This window comes from Nannospalax galili, unplaced genomic scaffold, assembly GCF_000622305.1.
Source record: "Nannospalax galili isolate Female #2095 unplaced genomic scaffold, S.galili_v1.0 scaffold946, whole genome shotgun sequence".
NCBI classification, from domain to species: Eukaryota; Metazoa; Chordata; class Mammalia; order Rodentia; family Spalacidae; genus Nannospalax; species Nannospalax galili.
This window is the reverse complement of record NW_008354753.1, coordinates 826022-833154: the sequence shown is the minus strand read 5'-3', so window position 1 is coordinate 833154 and position 7133 is coordinate 826022.

Below are 7133 nucleotides of genomic sequence, written 5' to 3'. Positions count from 1 at the left end.
GGTCCGTTATCTGACCCTATTACCTGAGGCATCCCGAATCGAGGAAAGATGTCTTCTAGTCAATGCTCCGGCTCCTCCAGTTTGGTGTGATAGTGGGTGGTCATCCAGTGCTCCCATTAACTCAGAGCAGGCAGGGCTGAGGCTGCTATCAGGCAGGGTAGGCACCAGCTCAGGCTCCAGGAAGTCGCTTAGTTGGCTGGCGTCATACCAATTGAGGGAGAGGCCACCTGGGCTGCTAGGCCCCTTGTCACTGCACGGGGCTTCTGACATCAGCTCTAGGGGCCCAGCTATCCCTTTGGGCCTCCGCAGCAGACCTCGGAGCTCCATCAGGCTGGGCAGGGTCAGCAGCTCCTGTGCAAAGTCCTTAGCAGCATCCAGAAAGTGGGCCAGGGGGTCCTGGGCTTGCCCCATTGCAGACACCAGGGAAGCCCTCTTCAGAAGCGTCTCTAGGATCTCTGTGGTCAGCATGGGCTGTTCATTTGGCTGGTCATTCCGTTGTAGCCAAGCTTCACTTTGGGCAGCTCTGAGCAATGGCAACAGTTTCCTGAGGGCAGCCAGTGTGTCTCGGGCACTGCGGCCTCCCAGCACTGAGCGGGCATCAGCCAGGAGCCGGGAGACCAGGGAGTTTTTAAAGTTGCTCAGGACCCCTGGCTTCTCTCCTGGCGTTGGATGTTGGAAGCAAGAGTTGTTTAAGTTGCAGATCAGTCCTTGGAGCCAGGGCACCGTGCCTGCAGATGGCAGTGGCTTGTTGGGGAAGTGGCATTCGTGGTGCTCTACTGGGGGGTGCGAGTGACGAACGGCCACCAGGATGAAGAACAGGAACAGGGGCCACAGCAGTTCCTCGAGTAGCTGGATCGGCTGTCTCCTGCGATAAAAGCGCCAACTGAGGGCAAAAGGCCATGATGACTCTGGACAGGGGACAGAGCGGAGGGGTGGAGACGAAGGTCAGTCCGGGGGCGTGTTGTGCGATGTCGGGGAACGTGCTGTCAATCTCTGATCTTCATCTTCTCATCCCTGGGCGGGGTGGGGGTTCCTGGCCCCGACCTCTCTAATCAAGGTCAAGGATTTCATCTCTGTCTTTCCTTTGTTTCTTCTTTCTCTTGGTACAGTCCTTTGCCCAGTGTCCTTTTTTCTTGTGGTAGGCACACTGGTCTGACCCTAGTTGGACACGCCCTCAATCTCCCTTCCTCTCTACTCTGCCCTCGTCTTCCTTTCTTACTACTGTGGCCAGGATTCTGCTTAATTCCTTGTTTCGCTTTCAATCTCTCATTGCCTCTCTATCTTCTGCCTCTCTTTTTTGTCTTTCTTCTCTTTCTTCTGGTGTCTCTCTTTTGTTAAAAATTCTCTCTGCCTCCCTCAAGAGGTCTCTAAGACCTTGCCCCTGCAAATTTTCCATTCTCTGGAGCTTACTCCTAATATCAGGAGCTGATTGCCATATGAAAGACATGGAAACACTTACTTCCTGTTCGGGGCTGTCTGGATCAAAGGGAGTGTACCTCCGATATGCCTCTTTAAGTCTTTCTAGAAACACAGTGGGCGGCTCGTCGGTTCCCTGCATTACTGATCTTACCTTGGCCAAATTGGTGGGGCATCTCCCTGCCCCTTGGAGGCCCGCTACAAGCACCTGGCGATAAAGACGTACGTGCTCCCTACCTTCAGCCGTGTTGAAATCCCAAGCAGGTCTGGTAAGGGGAAAGGCAGCCTCGATCTCGTTTGGCAATTGGGTTGGTCTCCCGTCTGCCCCCGGGACATGCTTTCGGGCTTCTAGAATGACTCTCTGCTTTTCCTCCGTAGTTAGGAGGACTTGCAGGAGCTGTTGGCAATCGTCCCACGTGGGTTGGTGGGTAAGGAGGATAGATTCTATCAGGGCCGTTAGGGCCTGTGGGTCTTGGGAAAAGGACGGGTTATGAGTTTTCCAGTTATACAGGTCTGAAGCGGAGAAGGGCCAATACTGAAACTGGTTTCCTTCCCCTCCTGCGAGTCGGAGGGGCAGGACGTGTGAGGAATCTCCCTGTCCTCTTCTTTCTCTGAGTCGCCCCGCGATGGGGGAGGGAGCAACCTCCCGTCCTTCTGCTGGGGCTTCGTCTGGAACAGCTGCAGCGGCCTGCGGGGGAGGGGGGTAGGGAGGGGGATTCTCACTCAGCAGATCAGCGGGAACACTCTCATCAGGGGGAAGAACAGGCTTTTGTTTTACCACAACAGGACACAAAGAGGTGGTCGAAGGGTCCGGATTAGGGGCAGAAGGGAGGGGGGCTCTTCGTGTAGGACTGAGAAAAGGAGTCACCCACGGCGGTGGGTCAAGGGAGAGATTTTCCCAAGTGACTATATAGGCCACTTGGTCCGGATGTCCCGTTAGTCCAGGGGAGAAGATCTTAGCTTTAACCTGAAAAATAACATCAGAGTCAAAACTCCCATCTCGAGGCCAGCCAAAATTAAACGTTGGCCACTCGGAGGAACAAAAGGTTATCCATTGGTGCTTCTTGATCTCCACAGATTGATTGTGAGCTCGGCTCTTAACTTCTCTCCAGTGATCTAGAGTTAAACTCAGGGGGGTGGTTAGGTGTTGTCCCATTTTGGGGTAATCTAAAATCACAATGAAACAGACAAACAACAGAAACAACAAAAATAGACAGCCAGTGACAAGGTACCGCTTAGCGCCACTCCGGAGAAAAACTGAAAGAACAAAATCAGATGGCGAGGTTGTCACTTCGCTCAGGTTCACGTATCCTTCAGATACATGCTGAGCCCCAAAATATCGGGCTCCCCAGACCATGGGGGCCGGTCGCGACCAACACAAATACACAGCAACACAGAAACACCGACACTGACTCAGGTCTTGCCCTCAGAATCTGCCAACTGGTTTGGATTTTCTAACGATTCTTTTCCAATAGTAAGGTTTTCTCTCTTTTTTTTTTTTATTTCAATGTACATTTTTATTGAATTTTTGTGGCTTTCATACAATATATCTTAATCATATTTAGATCCCCTCCCCTATCTGCACCCTATTTACAAACCACCCATAGAATTTCATGCATTCTGTTACATAAGTCAAAGCATATCTAGTCAAGTTTGTGCACCCAGGTGTCTGAGTTCATCCAATGAAGCCTGTTCAACCTATCTAGTGTCACTCTCTAAAAGATGATCAGTTCTTCCTTATCCAGCAGTGATCAGCTGCCAATAGATCTTTGGCTAAGGCTGGGGTCTCCTGCCCATCGCCCTGGTTCTGTGCTGGTTTTATCTGACTGAATTTGCATTGGTTTTGTTCATGCTGTCACACATTAATTGTAAAATTTACTGATTTTCACAGTGACATTTATATTCATGCATAAAACCAGCTTTATTCACATCTACCCTCGCTTTTCCCCTCCCCACCTGAAGAATCGCGCTTAACACACAGGGACAAAACCAAGTTTTGGGATGCAAAAGCAAGAGGAGTTTATTCGTACACAGGCGCCTGCAGATGCAGAGTCCCGCTCGGGTCAGGACTTGCGTGCCGGGCTTAGTTTGGGGGGGCTTTTTATAGAGCAGAAGCAAGGTACAGAACATGGTTACTGGTTACAAGATTATTATTAGTGCATTTCAATGGGTACAAGGTATGAGGAAACAGTATTGCCAAATTCAGAGGGGGCTATGGGTGAAACGGATTGTTATCGTTAACTTCTCAGTAGGGTCACTAACTTCCTTCCCGGTAGGGGCCTCAGGGTGGTGGCAGGTGGTCCGACTGCAAACGTCCTATCTTCCACTGCTAGTTTCACAAGACCTGGGTTAGAATCTTGGCTTATCGAATGGCTGATTACAGTTCTTTTTCTAAAATGGCCTTCCTGCTGTCAGTCGGGTCCTTCACTTTGAACAGAAAGAAACAGATAGAATGAATTTAAAAATCCTTTTGCCCCCATCTCCAATTAGTAAATTACGTATCTTTGCTGCTGATTACTAGGAGACAGTTCTTCACTGAGTCTCCCATATTTTTTACACATTTTATGAGAAAACTGGGTATTCACAAGTAGAATGGAAACAGATTTGTATCTCATTTTTGCACAGAAATTCTAAGACCCAAAACTCTGAAAATCCTAAAGGGAAAATTAGAGAAAATATTTCATGATACAAGTGTGAAAGAAAGTTCCCAGAAGAACTCCTAAACCTTCCATCTTCAAACTGGACTCTTTCCTGTAAAGCTGATCAACTGATTAGAACTTCAACGATTATGGAGAGTTTGGAATGTTTCAGGTACAGAGTCTAATTATCATTTTTAAGGCCCTATTTAGCCCCCTAAATAGCCATTCCTTGCCCACCTCTGTTTCAGACCTAACATCTTGTGACTAGCAGATAAAAACCTTTTAGAATGTATTATCTTAGCAGACCACCTGGTTTCACCAATCAAAAGGCTAAGAATGTCATCAGACCTATAGGAGCCCCCCAACCCCCACTCCTGCTTTACCATGACCTGCCTTCTAAATGTATTCACCACTGTATTTGAAAAATGTCTTGATTTATGACTTTTCTTTGTTCTGTTACTATGAAACTGTAAGGCAACTGTTACCACGCTGGGACATGGTATTTGGGGTAACCTGAATCTGTGTTCCTGGGCCATGGTCACCCAATATTTGGTTCCAAAATAAACTTTTATCCCCTTTGAGGTGAGAGTTACACTTTTGCATCAACATAGGTATAGGTAAGAAGGACTTTGTGAATAAGATTCTAATAGCTCAGAAAAAAAAAAAAGCAAAATCTGTATTGCTGGAATTGATTAATCCAATGAAGAAGCAGGGCTACAGAATGGGAGATCGTTGTCAGCCAGATATTTAATAGAGGTTCTAGAATATAGAAAAATTCAAAATACTAATCATAAAGAAAACTTAACAACCTGATCAAACAATGGTCTGAGGAGATGAATAGAGAGATTTTAAAAAAGAAATACAAATGGTTAATAATAAATATTTCAAAAGTATTCGATATCTTTAACAATCAAGAAATGCAAATTGAAACTTTAAAAAAAAACTTACCCATATCAAAATGGCTATTACGAAAAAAACAGAGAACAACAACAACAAAAAGCTAGAAAATGTGGAAAGGGAAATGTACTCACTCGTGGTTGGAGTGTAAACTTGTGTAGCTACATGGAAATTAGTGTGGAGGGTTCCCAATAAACTAAAAAATAGAACAACCATATGACCTAACTACAGTATTCTTGTTTTATAGTAGCCATAAAAAGAAATATAAATATTCAATTTTCAAGAAAATAGGTAGATTATTATATTAAGTGAGGAAATCAAGGCTCAGAAAAACAAACATCATATGTTCTCTCTCATGGGCAGGTCTTAGCTTCTAACTTTTTATATATGCATGTCTACTTGGGAATGACAGAAAGTAGATGACAAGAATGTAGAGGAGGGCTCATTGTAGGGGAAAAATTATCTTCAACAGTAAATTACTCTATAATTAAATCTTGCTTAATGTTATTGGTGCTATTTTCTTGTGTTGCAATTTTCTCTGAGGTACAAATTCCATCTTGGAAGAAAGCTCATGAGGATTCAGGATGCTCTAAAAGGAGGTGAAACATTCTATCCTGCTGTTTTGGGACAGATAACACCAGGAGATTCAGGAAGCTGATTTATTTAGCTGCAACCTTGGTCCAGAGAGACACTTGTCTCAAAGTTCTGAGCCCCAAAGGGAAGTAACACATATCTTTTATCTCTTAGGCACTGGGTTACAGTGAGAAGGAAAGTTACGGACAGTAACTGGGAATTGAACTTGGGTCCTCTGCAAGAACAGTCAGTGCTCTTAACCACTGAGCCATCTCTCTAGCCCCTTAAGTTAACTCTTTACCATGCTCCTATAGTTAGCTCAAATTAAACACATTGGTCAAATAAGTTGGACTTTGGTGGTATCCTTACTTTGGTCTGCTGTTGGTTCCTTATCTGGGTGGGCAAACATTTGTTTATGTCTCCCCAGGAACAGTGTCACAGTGATATATTTCAAATATTGAAAGTCATGATCAGTTAATCTATTTATAAGAAACTTTAAATTCTTGATTATATTTTATTGTAAAATTCTGTTCAAATTTACTTCCAGATGTATTTCCTCTGATCAGTTAGGTTAATGAAAATGTTGTGGTATTCTGGTTTTGCTCCTTTCTACAACTACAGTTAATTATTTCCATTAACTACCATTTTATTTTGGTCCTTATGCTTTTCATCTTGCATTACTTCTTATGTAAATTTAAATTTTTCTAACAAAATTTCATGAAAGCAACATTAGCACATTGTGAAATTGAATGTTGTTGAATATGTGCTATAAACAAGCAGGACAAAATGATGTGTTTGAGTGTCAAGTTGATAAAAGGTAAAATTCTGATGGTTAATATTGTCCAATTAATGGGATTTGAGAGGAGATTTCTAGACTGGGTGAGAAGACTCTAACTGAGGTGAGAAGATTCATCCCAATTCAGTGGCATTAACATTCATCTTTTTCTGCTTCCTGACTGTGGATGCAAAGGAACAGTCCAGATGCCTCATATTCCCACTGCCCTGCCTTCCATGTCACGATGGATTGTGTTTTAGGATTCTAAGCCAAAATAAACCCCACTTTCCTTATATTGCCTTTGTGAGATATCTTATACTAGCAATGAGATGGTAACTAATAAAAGCAATTTTGTTGGTTCTCTGGAAAATTCAAGATAATTTCTCTCTAGGACAGAGGTCCGTTAGTTTTGTTAATAGTCGTTTACAAACAGCTGGTGGTTCTCAGACTTGGTGTTTCACAGCTGAGGTGCGAACTGCCAGGACAGGCAGTCTTTTCTGAAATCACTTCACATTCCCCATTGGGAACTGGAAAGGAAACATAGAGCCCATCTTGCCTTGTCGTTGGTAATAAAGTGCTTTTATGCTGGATTGGGACTCTCTTATTTTCTTTTAACATATATAAAACTTTGACAACACAATGTCTTAGCTTATAAATTGGATAAAATTTCAAACTACTCACATTCTTTATATTGACCAGAGAATCTTCAGAACTTTATACTGTTAAATAAGTAGGCTTGGATAGTAATACTTACAGTGTATAAGAAAGAAACTTTCACTTTTGGAGTCCAAATTCATATGGAAAAACCCTAAAAAATAATACAAAGCATTTTA